The sequence below is a fragment of the Saimiri boliviensis genome, chromosome 2 (assembly GCF_048565385.1).
Source record: "Saimiri boliviensis isolate mSaiBol1 chromosome 2, mSaiBol1.pri, whole genome shotgun sequence".
Taxonomy (NCBI): Eukaryota; Metazoa; Chordata; class Mammalia; order Primates; family Cebidae; genus Saimiri; species Saimiri boliviensis.
This window is the reverse complement of record NC_133450.1, coordinates 181,273,231-181,292,540: the sequence shown is the minus strand read 5'-3', so window position 1 is coordinate 181,292,540 and position 19,310 is coordinate 181,273,231. Positions and strand designations below refer to the sequence as shown.

Genomic DNA, 19,310 nt, shown 5'->3' with positions numbered 1-19,310 from the left:
TGTAGATCAAAGGAGAAAAAATACATGAATACTTGATTGGTACAAAAAATACATTTATTGAAATCAACAATATTTATTCCACACTTTAAAAGACAGTTTTTAACATGATATAAAAGCTACCTCAAACCATATTAAAGATTATGTTAAATGCTGAACAGTACAGACATTTCCTTTTGCAATCAAAAATTTCCTTGTAATCAAGAAAGTTCCCTTATAATCAAGAGGCTGCAGCCTCTGATCATTTGCATTTATTAAATGCTTCCTATGTTATGTACTGAGCCCCCAGTCTAAATGGTCTCTTTTAATCTTGCCATTTACTTTAAGAGAATTATCTTATCCATTTTACAGATGAGAAAATGAGGCAACTGAGCCTTAGGGATAAAAAGGAAATTGCCTAACATTATATAACTAATAAATGGCAGAGTTAGGACTTATTCTAGGACTTTCTAATTTTTGGACTCTTAAATACTCAGTGCTTTCTTACTGAACAAGAACTCTAATCATATGCTCATGACACCAGAAAATTAGGAACTCTGAATAAATTTTTGAAGGAATTTGATCCTTGTTCATTAAAAACAGTAGTTATCCAATGGGGAAGAAAATGGAACCTCTCTTAGACTCTCTTAAAATTATGGTTCAATTTAGTTTTTACTGCTTCAAGTCTAAGAGTGATAGTTCAGTCTCCTTTTTACCACCTAAGGAGTTAATGATTAGAGTTTTCTTAGAAGATGACCACAAATTCATTCATTTGTTCACTCATAAAAATCCATTCAGAACCTACCTTTTGCTGTATATTTTCTGTAGGAAGAGGGAGGTGGAGATGAATATAATTGAGTCTTTACTTTCAAGATGCTCACAATTTAGTAGGCCTAACAAGCATGGAAGCAACATAATAGTATGACATGCATAACAATAAAAAATTATACATGGTAGACAGGTATTATACACAAGGTAATGATAAACTGTTGAAAGTAGAAGTGGCATTTTTTTTTTAGGGAAGACTTCCTTGAAGGAGACCACATTTTAGAAGGATTGTGAGAGTTCTGTAAGAGTTCATCATGTAAAGTGAAATAGCCACCTGATGTTTCCTCAGGAAACCACAAACTATGTATTACATAATTAAGGGAAATTTTACTAACCTTCGAATTATCTTCTAATAATTATGTAGTATATTTTTCTATATTATCAAACTTATCAGATGCTTATTTTTCAGGCCAATATCACATTTAAAATATAATTACTATTGTCATGAATTACTGACTTAAATAAATTAAATATGTTAAAATGATCTGCTTTGATTTTATTCATTATGACATGTAAATGTAGTACCTAGTATTGGGTTGGCTTTCATAATGTCTTTAATGGAAAAGAATGGGACTGAACACCACTGAACTGCAGCCATTCCTAACAGAGCTTGGTTTAAACTTCTCCTCCCTGCCTATTCCATACCCCTGAAAAGCACAGAAGAGTTTGCCTTGTCATAGTTCCTCACAGATTTCCCCAACTGACTTCTTTTATACGTTTCACATCAATGTATAATTGAAATAGCCTTTTTATCTGAACTCCTTACTATATTACAGTAGATTCCATCTATATGATTTATTCACTAGGTCAGAGTTATCGTTATAATCTACACACTTATGTACTTGATATTTGTAATAAAATATGTATTTCTAAAGGGCTGTAAGGGTATATAAATGCATATCTGTGTCCATGTATTTCTTTTATTAGTACAAAGAGTTGGGTACATATGTACAATTCTTCATCTAAGTAGGTATGGAAGGAAAATGTATGCATTAGATTAAAAAATACAAAGAACTTTTTCCTATACTGTATGCCTTGATCTCAACATTAACAGCTTGAATATAGCCTAGTAAAAGCATCATCTTATACTCCTCAGCTCTCTGGATGAAAACACTCCACTGTTCACTGCCTTCGAGACAGGTTCTGACCCGTTCTAAGATACTCACAGTGAAGAGATAACATGTCATATTTTTTTCTTGATAGACATTTTGAGGGTCTCTTGCATGGGATTTGAAGCTGAGTGTGTTGGGATAGAAGGGATTTACTCATTGTAATTCATCTGGAACACTTCGTAATCTTGAGTTTCCCTATCTCTCTCTAAAAATAATTAATGCTTCACAAAAGGTAATATTCTTGAAGAAAATTTAATTTAAAAATCTATTTTAAGTGATAGTGAGGTGATGACACACTTTAGTAAATTGTGAATGTTCAAAATATTCTCAGAAATCAGATTTGTGTGTGTGAGTGCTTTAAATTCAAGATCCACAAAGGAGAGAAAACCATAGCAATTCTGTTCTTTTTAAGGAATGCTGTTGATTATAATGATTACTGCCCAAACTTATTAATCTAGCATCTTTAATTAAAGTGGATAATGATGAAGTATATTTATTTAACAGGAAATGTTTAATTTTATGAAAAGAATACAAATTTCTGACTTTGCTTTTGTGACCAAAGGAGCCAGATTGTTTACATATCTGCTATAGCTACTCCTGTCACATGTGATAGTGGTATAATGAGCAATTTTGCCTAAGATTTTGATAAAGTAATCAAAAAACATAAAAGTCTTCAATCTTTACAGGTTTTTTATACAAATGAAAAGCTGAGCAGATAAATTAAAATAATTTTGTTCAAGCCTTTGGCTTAATAGAGTGTATTGCATTCTGCAAAAACCTAAATCTAAACAGTGGTAAACAATTATTGATCTTTCTGACTATAATAGAGATCACAACTACAGTTCATATAAATATACAAAAAATAAATCATTTTCATCCATGCTTTTATGTAACAATTTTTTTTTAGCACTTACTATGTGCCAGCCACTGCACAGTAATCAGTTGTTAAACAGGATTCCAGCTCTCATAGAACATATAGTCTAACACTTTTTCTGTGGAGGTACAGACAGACAAATAAAGTAATAGAAAACTAAGGTACTGTCATAGAAAGTGATATAAGATACAGCATGGCATCCCTTAGATAAGGTTGTGAGTGTATTCGAGATGATATTTAAACTGGGTCCCGAAGGATGAAAAATTGGAAGAATACTTACAGGAAAAAGATAGTGCATTCAGAGACCCTGAATTGGGAAAAAGCTTGGAAGAGTGTTAGTGTAATAGGAGCCAAGTGAGCTCCAGCAAGAGCATCTCGGAATGAGGTAGCAGACAGCAGGGCCATTTCATGCAGGATCTTGCAGGCCGCTGTAAAGAGTTTAGGATTTACTGTCAGTGTAATGGGATGCCATTGATCATTTTGGAAAGTGTTAACATCCAGATTTCATTTAAAATATATTATCCTGCCTGTTGTCTCCAAAAAACATTTTGACTATGTCAGAAGTGGAAGTAGACAGGCAGAGAGGGAGTTAAGAGAAAGACCCAAGGCTCTGGATTTACTGAGACAGGGATTTGATAGTCTCCTATCCATTCTACTGTACTATGTGAGTGAACTTCATTTAACTAAAAACAGAAGGAACTAGCATGTGAATTGATTAATACTCTAAATTTATGTTGAAGAATTTGCCATTATCAGTGATTTTGGTGCATATCCTTCTATTCTTCTGCCCTCTGTTTCTCTCTTCTTTTATACGTGTTGCAGCTACTGTAACTTAACAGTATAATTAATGACCATATGCCATACCATTAAATAAATTTCTACAATGTTATCTTTTAGACACAAAATTTTACTGCTTAGATATACTATATATTTATTTAAATAACCTCTTATTTTTGAACTCTGGACTTGTTTTCAATGCCCTACTATATGAACAACTTTTCGATAATTTTCACTCACAAAATATTAATGCCAATCTTGAATGATCTCCTGAGGATATATTATTTATACAAAATAATCACTTTCTCTAAAACAAATATCCATCATTACTATGGAAAAAACACTGAACAATGAAGCCCAGTTGAGAGAAAGCTGTAGGGAAATTGGCATGGTGCACTCTTTAATAAATGACTCATTAATACCTTTCAAAAGTGTCTCCCACATTCATCAAAAGATGATTCAAATTTATGTTTTTACAGTCCAGCATATTATTAGTTTCAGGGACTCTAAAGGTTTTAAACAAATAGTTGGAACTTTGAATATTAAATACACAGTTGGTAAGATATACTTTTGCTAATTGCCTTCTCATGATTTGGAAAATGATTAACAAATAGCAGCCCCTCAATGCTCTCTTTTTTTTTTTTTTTTTTGCAGCAGATTTTGAAGACTGGAAAGCACATAGTGAGGGAAACTACATTGAAAATATATGTTAAAATTTACTTATCTATGTGTATTTAACAAAATATGTTTTGTATATTTACATATATGTACTGTTTCAGCTCATCAATAGCCTTATGAATTTCTACCTGCTTCAAGAGCTAGAACAAAAGAATGATGAAATAGACAAATTCATGGTCCATGGAATGATATAAAATCCTAAAAATTCAGGGACCTGCTGACTCCCAAAACAGTAACAACTAAAATTCTGAAAGTCTTATTATTTTTTATTTTGATAGCTAGAACCTAGAATGGGAAGCCCTGGGGTAGAAAGCTTACAGAGCTTGTCTCTTTCACTTACGTGTCAAAAATGTTTTTTAAAAAACAAGCTGCCGCTTTGCTTATGTACAACTCTGATTCAGTGCAAATATATGTCGTGGGGGAGTCAGTGTTGTGATTCACTTAAGAAATGCTATTAATGTGAGAATTAAATAATCATTATAAATTAATAGTAATTGATTTAATAATACTAATATTGCTTACATTTTTAAAGCCTGTTTTCAAAGCACCAGTCTGTTTGATCATCATAATTAACATTAGTAGCAGAATCCTGGCTTCAAATGAATCTTGTAATCAAGTATTTATTTATAACACAGACATAGCCTAGCCTCTGTTTGAAGTATTTGTGAAGAAGAAAGGTGCATTCTGCCACTCCTACCACTCCTACATCTCAGCCCCCAGCTTAGTCCCAGAAGTCATCTATTGAAACCTTCAGCATAATGGAGCACAGCTGGAAAGCCACTGCGGTACCCTGTGCCAGGGAGATGACAGTAAGAGTTCCTTCCATTTCTTTTTTCTACGAAGAAAATTCAGCCCAGAGAGCTCAATGATTTGTTCATTACCACACAGCTATTGAGAGGGAGAAGTTGGAGGGAAAGTGTTTTACGCCTATAGATTTCTCATTTCACTTTTCTTTAATTACATGTACAAATGGTTATGTGTGTGTGTGTGTGTGTGTGTGTGTGTGTGTGTGTGTGTATGTTTATTTTATGGGGAAAAGAAGAACAGGTACATACAATATGTAAAGACCTACGTGTGAAAACTTAGGCAAGTCACTTTCCCAACCATAAAATGAAAGCTTAAATGATAGATAAACCATAGCATATCCAAAATTAAATTATTCTGTTTTCAGATGCTTCTTAATACGGGGTGGGGGTTAGGTTTGCCAATTCCCTGTACAGTCAAAAGTCTGCATTTAATTTTGACTCCTCCAGAACTTAACCACTAATAGCCTACTGTTATCTGGAAGGCTTAATAATAACATAACAGTAGATTAACACATATTCTGTATGCTATATGTATTATATACTATATTCTTACAATAAAGTAAACATTAAAAAAGAAATCTTATTTCAAAAATCATAATGAAAAGAAAATGTATTTCCTATTCATTAAGTAGAATTGGATCATCAAGAATATCTTCATCCTTATCCTTCACTCTGAGTAGGCGCAGAAGGAGGAGGAAGAGGAGGAGTTAGTCTTGCTGTCTCAGGGATGACAGAGGCAGAGGAGGTGGAATAAAATCTACATGAAAGTAGACCCAGGCAATTTAAACCTACATTGCTCAAGAATAAACTGTAATTATCATTTAAGGTGAATTAAAATTTTATTATAAAATTTAGATTTGTTAATGAAAATCTAAATTTTAAATGCATAGTTTATGTCATGGCTCCCTCCTCTTTTTTGCTACCAAATATATTTAATAAAAACTCCTAAAAATCCAAGTAGCTATTTTCCTAATTTTATGTTCAGTTTAATAATTAGTAATATAGAAATGCAACTTACTTTTGTGTTCTGATTTTGTATCCTGTTATTTTGCTGTATTCATTTACTAGTTCTATCAGATTTGGGAAGAGTTTTCTGCATATAAGATTGCATCATCTGCAAGTAGAAATAATTTTACTTCTCCCTTTTCAATTTGCATGTTTTTTAATTTTTATTTTATGCTTTTGCCTAATTGCCCTGGCTAGGGCTTTCAGACAAACAACCCTATTCACAAATGGGCAAAGGATTTGAATAGATATTTTAAGAGAACATATACAGATGGCCAATTAATCATTAAGCGTGAAAAGATGCTCAAAATCATAAATCATTAGAGAAATGCAAATTCAAATCATAATGAGATACCACCCCACTATTAGACTGCTATCAAATAAACAAAATAACAGGAGTTTCTGGTTTTTTTTTGTTTTTCACTTACAAGTGGGAGCTAAGCTATGAGTTTGCAAAGGCAGACAGAGTGGTATAATGTAATGAACACCGGAGAATCAGAAGAGGGGAGGGAGAAGGGGGTTGAGTGATGAAAAACTACTTGTTGGGTACAAGGTACACTACTCAAGTGATGGGTACACTAAAATCCCAGACATCACCATTATATAATTCACCCATAGAACCAAAATCTACTTGTACCCCTAAAGCTATTGAAATAAATACTTTAATATATAATAAAAAATAACAACTTTTGGCAAGAACTTGAAGAAATTTGAAACTTGGTACAGTATTAATGGGATTTAAAATGGCACAGCCACTGTGAAAAGCAGTGCAGTGATTCTTCAAAGACTTAAAAATAGATTTACCAGTGATCCAGCAATCACTTCCAGGTACATAATGCAAAACAATTAGAAGCAAGCTCTTGAAGAATATTTGTATACCCATGTTCAGCAGCATCATTCATGATAGATAAAATGTTTAAATAACCCAGGTGTCCACCAACAGATGGATGGATAAGCAAAATGTGGTATCTACATATGATGGAATATTATTTGGCTATTAAAAAAAGATAATTACAGTTTATGCAACAACTTACATAAGGTACCTAAAGTTGTTGAAATCAGAGACAGAGAGCAGAATGGTGGTTGGCAGAAGGAGGAAATGGTGAATTATTGTTTAATACATAGAATATTTCAATTTTGCAAGATGCAGAGTTCTGGAGATGGATGATGGTGATCATTATACAACTACATGAATGTACATGATGCCACTGAAATGTATACCTAAAAATTTTAAGTTATGTGTATTTTATTACAATTATAGGAACTGAAGAAAAATGCCAAGGATAAAATCTTTTTGCCACTCAGAAAACTTGATAGATTTTAAAACAGATCCCAACAAAAGGAGCATGTGGTTTATTGAATATAACTTTTCTCTGGAGTTGTCTGGTTTGTAAGTAATCTTAGCATGTTTTCATATGCCTGTGAAAAAATTCATACATTTATTTGTTTAGAATGCTCTCCTAATATCTGATTTATAATTATATGCTATCATACTTAAAGGGTAAATGATCATTTCCAGAGATGAGCAGCTTGTCTTGAGAATTTGTTTTTGCAGCTAGCAGCCTTCTGAGATGGGCACTGTAAATTCTTAGCAACTTCTCTAATCTCATTCAGTTTTGGTCAATGTGCACGTTGCCACTGAGGTGAAGGCAATTTGTAAGAGAACAGGACCTTTTTTCCCGTCAGCTAACTACTGTGAAGCTGTGCACTTTTACCTCATTTGCAAAAATATTCTATGAAACATGTTAAAATTTTTGCCTGACAATTGACTTTTCATATTTTATCAGAAGAAAATGTTCAGAATTACAAGATGTCAGAGTAAGTTTTCCAAAATAATGATGCAATAGAAAGCAAGTAAAACATACACATGCACTTCCCACTAGTTGCATTTGTTGTTCTGAATCTTTCAAACACAGATTCTAATAGAGAATAAACTTTCTCTACTATACTTTGTGGGTCTTTATCTTGGAGATAACGAGGCACTGGCTGGCAGTCACGAAGCAGCAGTCTCATGCTCTCGTTAATGCCAGGGCTTAAGTCACAGGAAATCTCATGAGATTCATGGCTCTGGCACTCATTTTTGTTTTGTTTTGTTTTATTATATGTTTGTTTTACTAGTGAGCAAAAATCCAAACAGCCTTTCAGCTGGTTTAGGGGAGCAGGGGAACATTCTTATTTTTATGCCTGTGCAGTTCTGTTAATGACTCTCAGAATTTTTATTTTAATATGCAAGTGGCTTATTCTTTAGCAGAAAACCCCCATAAAACAAACAACTGTTCAACTCTGAGTAGTTCGTGTAAATCCTAGCTTGCCTGGTTAGTGATTTATTCATATACAAATTATAAAATAAGGTGGAGAATAAATTTTTAAGAAGGTTGCATCAAATTATAACTTCCATTTCTTCCTTTCTTTTCCTCTTCCTTCCCTTTCTTTCTCTCTTTCTCTCTCTCTTTCTTTTCTTTCTTTCTTCTTCCCTTCCTCCTTTCCTCCTACCGTCCTTTCCTCCTAGGCTTTTTCTCTTTTTCTGTTCTTCCTTCTTGCCTCTCTCCCTCCATCCCTTCCTTCCTTTATTTCTCTCCCTCCCTCCCTTCAGTCCTGTTCCTTTCCTTCTCCCTTTATTTCTCTCTGAATCCCTCCCACACTCCCTCCCTTTCTCCCTCTCCCCCTCTATCATAAAATGTATGATTTTTATCTTCTTTAGCCTCGATTTCATTGATTTAAACAGGTTGTTGGGCTAGATGGTATCTGAGGTCCCTTCTACTCTAATATACAATGACTGTGATTCTAGTAGTGGGTTCAGGAGAAGAGTAACTGCACCAGATAATAAACTGAACCTTATTACTGTGTGATGCTGATGCTCTCTTTTTCCTTTTACAATGACTTTGAAACATCACACACACACACACACACACACACACACACGCACATCTGTTAAGCCAGCTTTGTAATAAGAATCCAGATTTCATATTAAATAGAAATTTTAAGTCTTCCTACAATCTGAGTATTATTCATCAGAGTCTCAACTGGGAGATATATTAAATTGTTTAACACTATTCAAAAATCCACATCACATTCAGTAAAAGTGACTCATGTACGTAACTATCCACAGCAAAGTTCAAGATAAAACATTGTAAAATTGTACACCTGTGCATACTATCATAAGAAATGCATAGGATGGATTTGATTTCTTCTTTCAGAAAGGAAATCTGAAGTAGGTATTAAGATTATGTTGGCTTGTGTGTTTCTGAATGATAAGATGGCTGCACTCTATGTAAAGATATCTTGAACAAGCAAATGATCTTGTAGCAGAATCACAGTAAAAAATTACTATCCACAATGGAGTATACAACATGAATTTTTTTTGACTTGTCAGGAAGGTTTCATTTTAAATGCATCAGCCATGTGTTCAAAATTAATTTTTCACGTAATGCCTACATGAAAATGATGCTTTGGACAGGTGCTCAGCGGAGTTAAGGGGATACAAGGAGGTGATCACTGAAAACCTGTTTTGTATTCTTAGTGTCATATGGTAATATGGTGAATATGGCATTAAAGCAGGTGAAATTTATTTCTAATAATGTTTGTAGAAGCTTTTAAAGGAAATGCTAGCAGTTCAAGAACCACTGAGAAGGCTATTTTCTAAATTCTTTTTTTGTTATGAACTTGAATGAAAGCGGTCTTCTTTGTCATCTGTGGACCAGAAGGCCGTCTTATTATCTGAATGACTTTGAGAAAGTTAGGAAGCATCCCTGTACCTCAGTTCCCTGAAGTATAAATAAAAGCATAATCCTCTGGAGGCTTTTACAAATCTACCTTTCCACATTGAAACTATAATAGTAATAATACTCAAGATATCATTTCTGGTGTTTCTCGTTTGCCATGCAATGTATTAAGTGCTCTGTAAAGTAATCTCAGTGAAGCAAACATATAGAGGTAACTATTTACGATATTTATAAATATGTTCTTGCTTTACACATGAAAAAACTGAAATTTAAAGGAGATAAATGATGTACTCAAGGGCACCTTGTAAGTTACTGGCCATATCTGAATCTTGGCTACCTCCTGGCAAAAACAAGTGTTGGTTTTACCCAACAATTCCTCAGCACTGCCTCCCTTTGTAGATCACAAAATTTGTGGAGAAAATTTTAAGCAAAGTAGTAAAATAATCAGATTGCTTCTCTTTTCTGTCTTTCTCTCCCTCCCTCCCTCTCTCCATACTCTTACTACTCCATGATTTACTTTGCCCAATCAAGGACCGGGCTTCCTGTACACTATTTCACATGCACATTGTTTTACAAGTTTTTATTCTGTTAGAATGCCTTGGTCAACAAAGAAGACTTCATTGGGGTGAATCTTGTGGTCTGCTTACTTCACAGGGGTGTTTATTGGTAAGACTGAGATACAAATTTACCTGGAAAATTGTAGTGATTCAGTAAATACAATGTAAGGAGAAGGCTAACAGTTGATTTTAATGAAATTAAGCAGCCTCCTGAAACAACCATTCTCTCCTCTCCCTGTTTCCACCCTTCCCTTCAGCATGTGTCATTGTACACTTTCACACTTGTTTTGCTATCTGCTGCAAATTAGCAGAAACCCTTAGGAAAATTCGCAAGTGTTGGCAACAAATGCAAGTTTCCTTTCTTTAGCTGTGTGCTGTGCTGTGGCCTTGGAAAACTCTCCTCTGTGATGAGGAGAATCTTGGTACAGGTACTTAGGTGAGCTGAGAAATCTGCATCTGTCCCTTTAATTCTGTGTAATCATTTGCCTCCAAATAGGGCCACTCATTAAGGAGCAGTAATAACCTTTGAATAGTGTTTTATGCATTCGTGGTTACCCTTTAATCCCTGCCTTACTGAGTTACAAATAAGTTAATTTTCCATTTAATAAGTGGTTTTTCTATTTCCTTACTCATGCTCATTTTCTTTTTCTTTTTATTCTCTTTGCCTCAGTTATTTCTTTACCTGTCCCTTCTTCCTTTTTTCCTGTTTTTAAATTATTTTCTTTCTTTTATCCCCTTTCTTATGTTCTTCCTTTTTTCCTGATCTTTATAAATAGTTTACACACCACTATAAACTATCGTAAGTGCATACATATTTATATATACATCCCTACAATAGGGATATATATAGCCCTAGAAATGAAAATGTAGTAATATCCTATATTCTTTCTTATGAAAGTTAGCCCCTGCAGTGGGAGATTTCTTTAGTAAACCTCACCCAACAGAGAAATGAAAGAGATTAATTGGGATTTTTGCTAGTGGTTATCTTGAGTGTCTTACCTATAGAATCATCATGAATTATAAAAGCCAAGTTTCAGCACAGCAATGCAGTTGGAAATTTCTTTTACCTAGACCAATGTTGGCGAGAAGAATGAATTTAAGTAGCTTTTACACAGTACCTTTGTAAAGTCTGGAAATGTGTTTATCCTAGTTGTGTATTTAACTTGGTCCTTAAAGAACCAATAGGAAATAATAAGAAGAACAATTTGGTTGGAGAATGCTGCAGATGTCTTCACGTTTGTCTAGAAATGCCAAAGTAAATTTTTCAAAGTATAATAGTCAGAATCTGGGGAAGATAGAGTAGGGAGAGTTGTTTTCACCTGTCTTGTTAATTAATCTGAATGTATAGCTTTATTACGTAGAAATGAGAAAATGGAGGATGCATAAAGGGAATAGCAAACTAATGCCTGGCTGGAAATGGTCATTGATTAAATATACTTAGCCATAATGAAAGGCAAAGCTTGACAGGTAGGTAGTAGCCACATTCCAGAAATCTTTTTTTTTCTTTTGATATGGAGCCTTGCTCTGTGACCTAGGCTGGAGTGTAGCGGCGCGATCTCAGCTCACAGCAAACTCCTGGGTTCAAGCAATTCTCCTGCCTCTGCCTGCTGACTAGCTGAAAGTACAGGCATGTGCCACCATGCCCAGCTAATTTTTATATTTTTAATAGACATGGGGTTTCACCATGTTGGCCAGGCTGGTCTTGAACTCATGATCTCAAGTGATCCACCCACCTTGGCCTCCCAAAGTGCTGGGATTACAGGTGTGAGCCACTGCATCCAGCCGCACATTCCAGAAATCTCTAATGTAAATCAAAACTTCAAATTTGATCTAATGAGCAATGAAAGGGAATTTTGAAAATGATGAGAAGAATATGAATACATTATTAGTGCAAGAAGAAACTGCACTCATAGAGTCATGGAGAAAAATTAGAAAGCTATTGGCACAATTAGGAATAAAAGTACCCTAATACCTTGCCAGCCATTTAATAAATGCTCTTTGGTTGAATGACTAGAGGAATGAGCTAACCTTTAGTCTACGCATGGTTGGTGAATAAAAACTAAAAAGGAAGGAAGAAAAGGGAAGTGATATAAAAACTGTGGAAGAGGCTTAAGTACTGATGTGGGGTAGGAAATGAAGAGAAGGAAGAGTTAAAAATGCCCTGGCACCAATGGCAGGAAACTTGATAGAAGGAGAAGTATGTCAACCACCTCTAAAACCATTTTCAATGAATCACTAAAACAAGCACAGCAATAAAGTAATTCTATTTTACTTTCCTCCTTTTACTTCTCGAATGTGTATATGTATGTGTCTGTGTGTTTCTATTACATGGTAAATATTACAAATCTAATAGTGATAGAGGTAAATTTAACACATTTTTCAAGGGAGGAAAACCTAGCTACATGAAGGAATTGGTGAGGTTGGTACTAGAAATAACAAGTTAAATTGAATTTGATGTGACACTTTGACCTCTAAGTAGAGGTGATAGGCCCAGACTTCCCTGAGAAGACAGGAATAAAGACACAGCTTTGGAGTTAACTATGATAGAGGTTTCAGAATGACCACTCTCTTGGAAGGACCCAATTCTATTTCAGTTGAGAGGATACATATTAATATAACAATATTGACTAATAATGCATTATTGCTAAAGCTCAAGAGAGAATAAAAAATAAAATAAATATACACGTTACTAATATATATAGTGTTCTTTGAAAGTTTTAATCTTGAAGAATATTAAAATGTCAAACCTAATCAAAAGCTTCAGCAGTTAAGATTCCTAGGCAGGGATTGGTTTTTCAGTGTTGCCTCTCTGTACCTCCTAAAGAGAAAGGCACATTCCTCCTTATTGAGTTAGATCTTTTTAAATTTAACTGAGAATAAAATTTCTGTTGGCCTGCTCCAAATGAAATTCCTCAGTCAAAGGCTTATATGCCAAGCTCAAAGGTGTCGTCCTTCTGGAATTTTACACACACACGCAAAAGCAGCTGAGCCTCTAGATTTAACAGTCACGTTTTTCTACATACATGCACACACATGCATGCACACACACATACAAAAGCAGCTGAACATCTAGTTTTAACAGTCACGTTCTTTCATACATTTCAGCAGCTACTAGTTTCCACTCCAAAAGTCACTGCAGCTCACTTATGGATGAAATTATTCAGCCTTGTCATATCTACTGTGGCAAAAAATGATCACACAAAGTGAGACTACAATAAAGAGCTGATTTTCAAAATTTAGCCTGAATACAGGTGGCCAAATGATGCAAGTATGCCTGGAATATTTCAAAAGAAATTTATTTCAAAAGAAAAAGTCCAGGAATATTCCAGGGAGAGGCAACATTTAACATCTCACCAGCCAAGTTTGAACTAGCTCAGTACATTAGTGCCATAGGTTCTCATATTTAACATATATTTTTTTCTTTTGAATATAATTACACACAGTTTATAGTACATTATGGAAATTCATTTCTGATGGAATATTCTTTTTAATAATACAATTTAGAGCAAATAAAATCTAAGAGAGTTTCGGTTTCCAAATACTTGAAATGGAGTACCTGTTTGGTTTAATATTTTTTTAAAAGAAAATTAAGTCAATAAACTTAAAGTAAATTGACTTTTTTTCCTTGAAACTTCTACCATAAATCATTTGGAGAATATATTTATTCATCTATCACAGAAAAGAGCAACATATTGTTTTCGTAATACAAAAAAAAAGTACAGAAATAAGCAATGAAAGAAAGCTTAGTTATTAGCATGTGCTGAGAGAAAAAAAAAAGACACCCTGGAAGAAAGTAAGTTGAGGTCGTTAAGTTATATAGGTATATTTTTATTATACTTGGTCTTTAAGAGAAAAATATTTTGGCTTGTTGGGTCAGTTTCTGGGCTTCCTTTGGTAAAGAAAAAATAGGTAAAGAGAGAATCGGAGAGATAATTAAAGAAAGCAGAGAGACTAAATTAATCTCCATCGTAAGGAATTGAGAGATGAATAGAAATGATGCCAAGGAAAGGATTTAATTTCATTTAAAAATCTTACATTCATATTCCATGTGTAAACAACTGTGCCAGGTGCTTATAGGGTATGAAATTGAGCAAGACTCCATCCCTGATCCCCACCAGGCTCACAATTTTATAGGCAGGAACCAGATTACCATTATGTAAACTCTGCTCCTTGCCAAACCAGATTAACGTTTCATGCATATTATTCTGGGAGTCCAGGAAAAGTTGAGGTCATTCTTTGTTTTGGATAAAAAAACAATGGAGAGGGGTGGCATTGTGATAATTATTTAAAACAATGGCATTTTAGTTATTCTTTGAGAACAGGGTAGGGCCTCAATAAGTTTAGAAGAGGTTAAATAAAGGCATTGCAGGCAAAGACAACAATCATAAGTACTGCATTAGTCAGAATCCTGGCAGGGGAGGTGGCATTCCAGTGATAGGCATTACCATCTCTAGAACAGAAAGAGCCAGAAGAACTGGCTGTCAGACCTGAAGAGAAGCTGTAGCCATGAGAAGCAGCCACCTTATAGAAGCGGCAGCCTTTGATAGAGTAATGCAAACCCTGCCATCCTGTAAGGGAGCTGGGAGGGAGCCTTGGAAAAAGTTTCCTCTTCATTCATCTCCTACAGGAACCTCTCTTTGCACTACTCCAACCAGACATCAAAGGGAAAGGAGCCCATTAATTAAGTCCATGAAGGTCAGCATTTTGGAATACAGAGCCAGTGGGAAAAGTACCGAGCAGATCTGGAGGGGCGGGGGAAAATATCCAGCCAACACAGTCATTATCATCTTGATCATCACTAAAGTTGAATAAATATCAAAGTATCTTAATGACAGTTCACATGTGTTATCCGGTATGATTTATTTATACATTAAGAATCTGAGTCATTTATTTATTTATACATCACCGGTATGATTTATTTATACATTAAGAATCTGAGTCATTGAAAAGCCTAGTAACTTGTACTTCATACTACAACTGCTAAGTGGTAGAGAACAGATGTGATTTTGCCAAAACCCTGCTTTTTCTACTACACATTCTACCTTCCTTTCAATGAAAAGGTTAAAGTGTAAGGTGTTTGGGAACTATCTTGTTGATATGTTGCTGAAGCAGGGGGTCCACTGAGTGAGAAGACAGAAAAAATGTGATGGGAAAGATAGCCCGGCATATGTTGGGAAAAGGGTTGGCTTTTGTTGTGTGCATGTACTGTCAGACATGTGCTTTAGAAAAGGAACTTTATAGTTAACTCTTGTCTAAACAGAGATGATGTGTTGGAGGAGAGAGTAGGGGAGAGCAGAGACCTAAGGGGAAAAGAAGAGGAAGGAAGGGAGGAAAAGAGGGAAAAGGAAGAAGGGAGAGAGGGGCAGTGGGGCACTCAGGACAGGACGCAGCGCACGGGGAAGAAGGGAGAGGGGGCAGTGGGGCACTCAGGACAGGACGCAGCGCACGGGGAAGAAGGGAGAGAGGGGCAGTGGGGCACTCAGGACAGGACGCAGTGCATGGGGAAGAAGGGAGAGAGGGGCAGTGGGGCAGACAGGACAGGACGCAGCGCATGGGTCTGCTGGAAAGACCTTCATGGCAGAAAGTTGTAAAATCATTGATGATTTTTGTCGTACTTGTCACTCATCGTTTTTTTGACACCTTGATGACGATTTCTTATTTTTTAATCTCACTGTTTTCAATGTTTTATCTTCTACTCTGCATTATATTTATATATAATATGAAATTTTAACAGCGACTATTCCTCTTTTCACATACTCTTTTTTTTTTTTTTCAACAAACGGGGGAAAAGAAAGAAGAATTATCAATAAAAGAAAATAGAATTTGTTCTTTGTGTCATAATGCCTATCTTAGGTTATTGTTTTCTCTTTAGACGTGTGGCTGTAAGTGCTCATAAAATGACAGAATAGGTAAGGCAGGAGATTCCAGGCTGCATTACAACATTAACTGTATCCGCCTGGGTGGGGTTTTAGAATTGCTTATGTTGCCCTAGTGAGGTCTTGGTCACCTAAATGACAAAAAGCTAGTCTTTCCTTATAAATCTTATCTTTTATTCAATCTAAAAAACATTAAATATATTTACAAGAAAAAGCAAACCACCCCATCAAAAAGTAGGCAAAGGATATAAACAGATACTTCTCAAAAGAAGACATTTATGGGGCCAACAAACATATTTTTTAAAAAGCTCAACATCACTGATCATCAGAGAAATGCAAATCAAAACCAGAATGAGATACCATCAATAATTGCCAGTTAGAATGGCAATTATTAAAAAGTCAGGAAACAATAGATGCTGGTGCGGCTGTGGAGAAATAGGAAAACTTTTACACTGTTGGTGAAAGTGTAAATTAGTACAACCGTTATGGAAGAAAGTATGGTAATTCCTCAAGGATCTAGAACCAGAAATATCGTTTGGTCCAGCAATCCCTCTTATAGGGTATAAACCCAAAGGATTATAAATCATTCTACTATAAAGATACATGCACACATATGTTTACTACAGCACTGTTTACAATAGAAAAGACATGGAACCAACCTCAATGCCCATCAATCATAGACTGGATAAAGAAAATGTGGTAGATATACACCATGGAATATTAATAACATGCCTTACTATGCATGTTGTTTTCCAAGGCACTCTTATATCCCTTAGTCATGGGGTTCTTAACTCTCCAACAAACCAATTGTTTAAACCAGTGGAATACTGGTAAATGTTTTACAACTAGGTCTTTGGGGTACAGGAAGCCCTGGTTTGTAGTGTTTGCTGGTTTCTGTGATGTAAATTCACCTATTATGCCTAGTTTTAAGCTACTGATATAATATCACTGAACATGGGGTTGGAAAGAGATGTTCACAATTGACTCTCACATACCAATATGAGCCAATTTCTGCACACCACTGGAAATGGAACTTAGGAAAATTCCTATGTGCTGTAAGCTCCCACAGATCATAAGAGAGCTGGTACTTGGATCCAGGTCTTCTGACTCCACATAAATTAATTCTCTTCACAAAATAGGCTGTAGTTCAAAGATGTGATTGTATCTTGGGCTGGTCTTTCTGGTGCCAAACGGTGACAGTAGAGCCACTCTATCTGCTTTAGACACCCCCACTTCATTCTGCAGTCAGCTTCATTGTGTTCACATGGATGGACCTACCACCATTTACTTCCAACGAACTAATGCTGCAAAATTAAACTGACTGCTTTGGGGTGGAGGGGGCATTTGTTTTAATTTTATAAACTAAGCTCTAATTCAAGTATGGTATTAGTTAAGTAATTATTTGTATTGATTCTTCAATAGATACCTTAAATATGTTCAAAATAGGTATTTCTTTTTAAAATTTGCCCACTGCAAATGTATCTGATGTAGAATCTTAGAACTGAAAATAGAAACATTAAACACCCATATGTCAAATCCCAAAATTTAACATAACAACTAATGTAATTCAGAACTCTGCCTTCTTGGGAACTCTTTCTGATACTCTATGCCAGTTCCAACCAGAATCCTTCCCTGATCATTACAGAAAGTATTAACCCCATATTATTTCATAGTGGGTGGAAAACGGACACTTCATTGTTTAAATTTGCATTTCTTTGATTACTCTGAGGATGAAAATTTTATTTATGTTTTCTGTTTATTTTTACTTCTTCTTTAATGATTTTTTTCTAACCATGTTTTCCCTCTATTTCTATTTCTTATCATTTCTAGTGTTATGTAATTATTTTTATTTTATTAACTATATAATATTTACATTTAAATCTATAAATTATGACCAGGGCCATAATTTATGTAATCAGTCTACCACTACCAACATTTACATACTTTTCAGTTTCACTGTCACAATGAGTGTTATGATAAAAGTATTTGTGCATATATTCATTATTATTTCCCTAGGATAAATTCCTAGAATTTGACTCAGGTCAAAGGCTACACAAAATTTAAGGTTTTTTTCTTTCTGTTGCTTAACTTCCCAGGACAAAGGTTTGCTAGTCTATGTGTCCATTTTTTCAAGCCCCTCATATTTGCAGAAGAATGCTTATTTAATTATCGTTGGGGATTTAGTATAGGAAAAAAATTTTCTTCTCTTCTGGTAGGATGCTTGGATGTGCCAAGTCTTAGTGATGATGAAGGAGGTCAGAAGATGCTGCCTAACTCTCCAAAGCTTGGGCAAATGCCTTCGAATAATATTATCTCTTTTGTCCTAGAAAGACAGAAATGTATCTGTTTGCTACATTGAATTTTAAACTGTGATTGGACTGATATGGAATTAGAGTCTCTTTGAATCTTGTCACTCAGGGAATTTGAATGTAAGAGGGAAAATGGTTAAGTGGAAGGCCTTGACATACTTAGCCAATCTCCTAGACACCATCTGCATACCAACCTTCAAAAATAAAATCTCCTAAATCAATGGAAATATAAAGAAATATGCAGGCTGTTAAAGCCAAAAATTATGCAAGATGTATACTCTCTTCTTTGGCCTTCTGTCTCTCAATGTGGTTTTTACTCACCTTCTTACCTGCTCTAACACACAGTTTCTATTCATCTAGTATAGATTTCTACTTCCCAGCATGCTGTGAGATTTTATAATAGACTGTTGGCCCCAAAAGCATATTCAAAAACCTTTCTTTTCTCTTTACCTATACTGCTTAACTCTTTTATGAATGGATTTTAATCCCTGTTAACAAATTATCTTATTTTACATTTTTGCCAAACTGTATCTAAGCCAGTTTTTACACCAAATCAAGTTACGTAAGAAAGATTTATGGAAATGAGAACCAAAGAAAGGAAATCACTATAGAAATATTTATTCATAACCAGATTATCAAAAGGATTTCTGCTAAACTTGTGCTAGAAAGTGTCCTTTGTAGAGGCATGGATGAATCTGGAAACCATCTTTCTCAGCAAACTGGCACAAGAACAGAAAGCCAAACACCGTATGTTTTCACTCATAGGCAGGTGATGAACAGTGAGAACACT

The 19,310-nt window shown here is 35.0% G+C and overlaps 1 long non-coding RNA gene across 14 annotated transcripts in view; it reads left to right on the top strand.

The window, feature by feature from the left end:
- Positions 1-19,310, top strand: part of LOC141583742 (uncharacterized) — a 912,164-nt gene that overhangs the window by 787,448 nt on the left and 105,406 nt on the right. Inside the window, exons 6-7 of one of the 14 annotated variants that reach the window (XR_012516621.1) lie at positions 4,881-5,054; positions 7,318-15,620. The exons of 12 other annotated variants lie outside the window; for them this stretch is intronic. This is a non-coding gene — a long non-coding RNA (uncharacterized LOC141583742). Of the gene's footprint in view, positions 1-4,880; positions 15,621-19,310 lie in introns of those variants that run through there. One more of the 14 variants, XR_012516619.1, reaches the window with a different exon arrangement.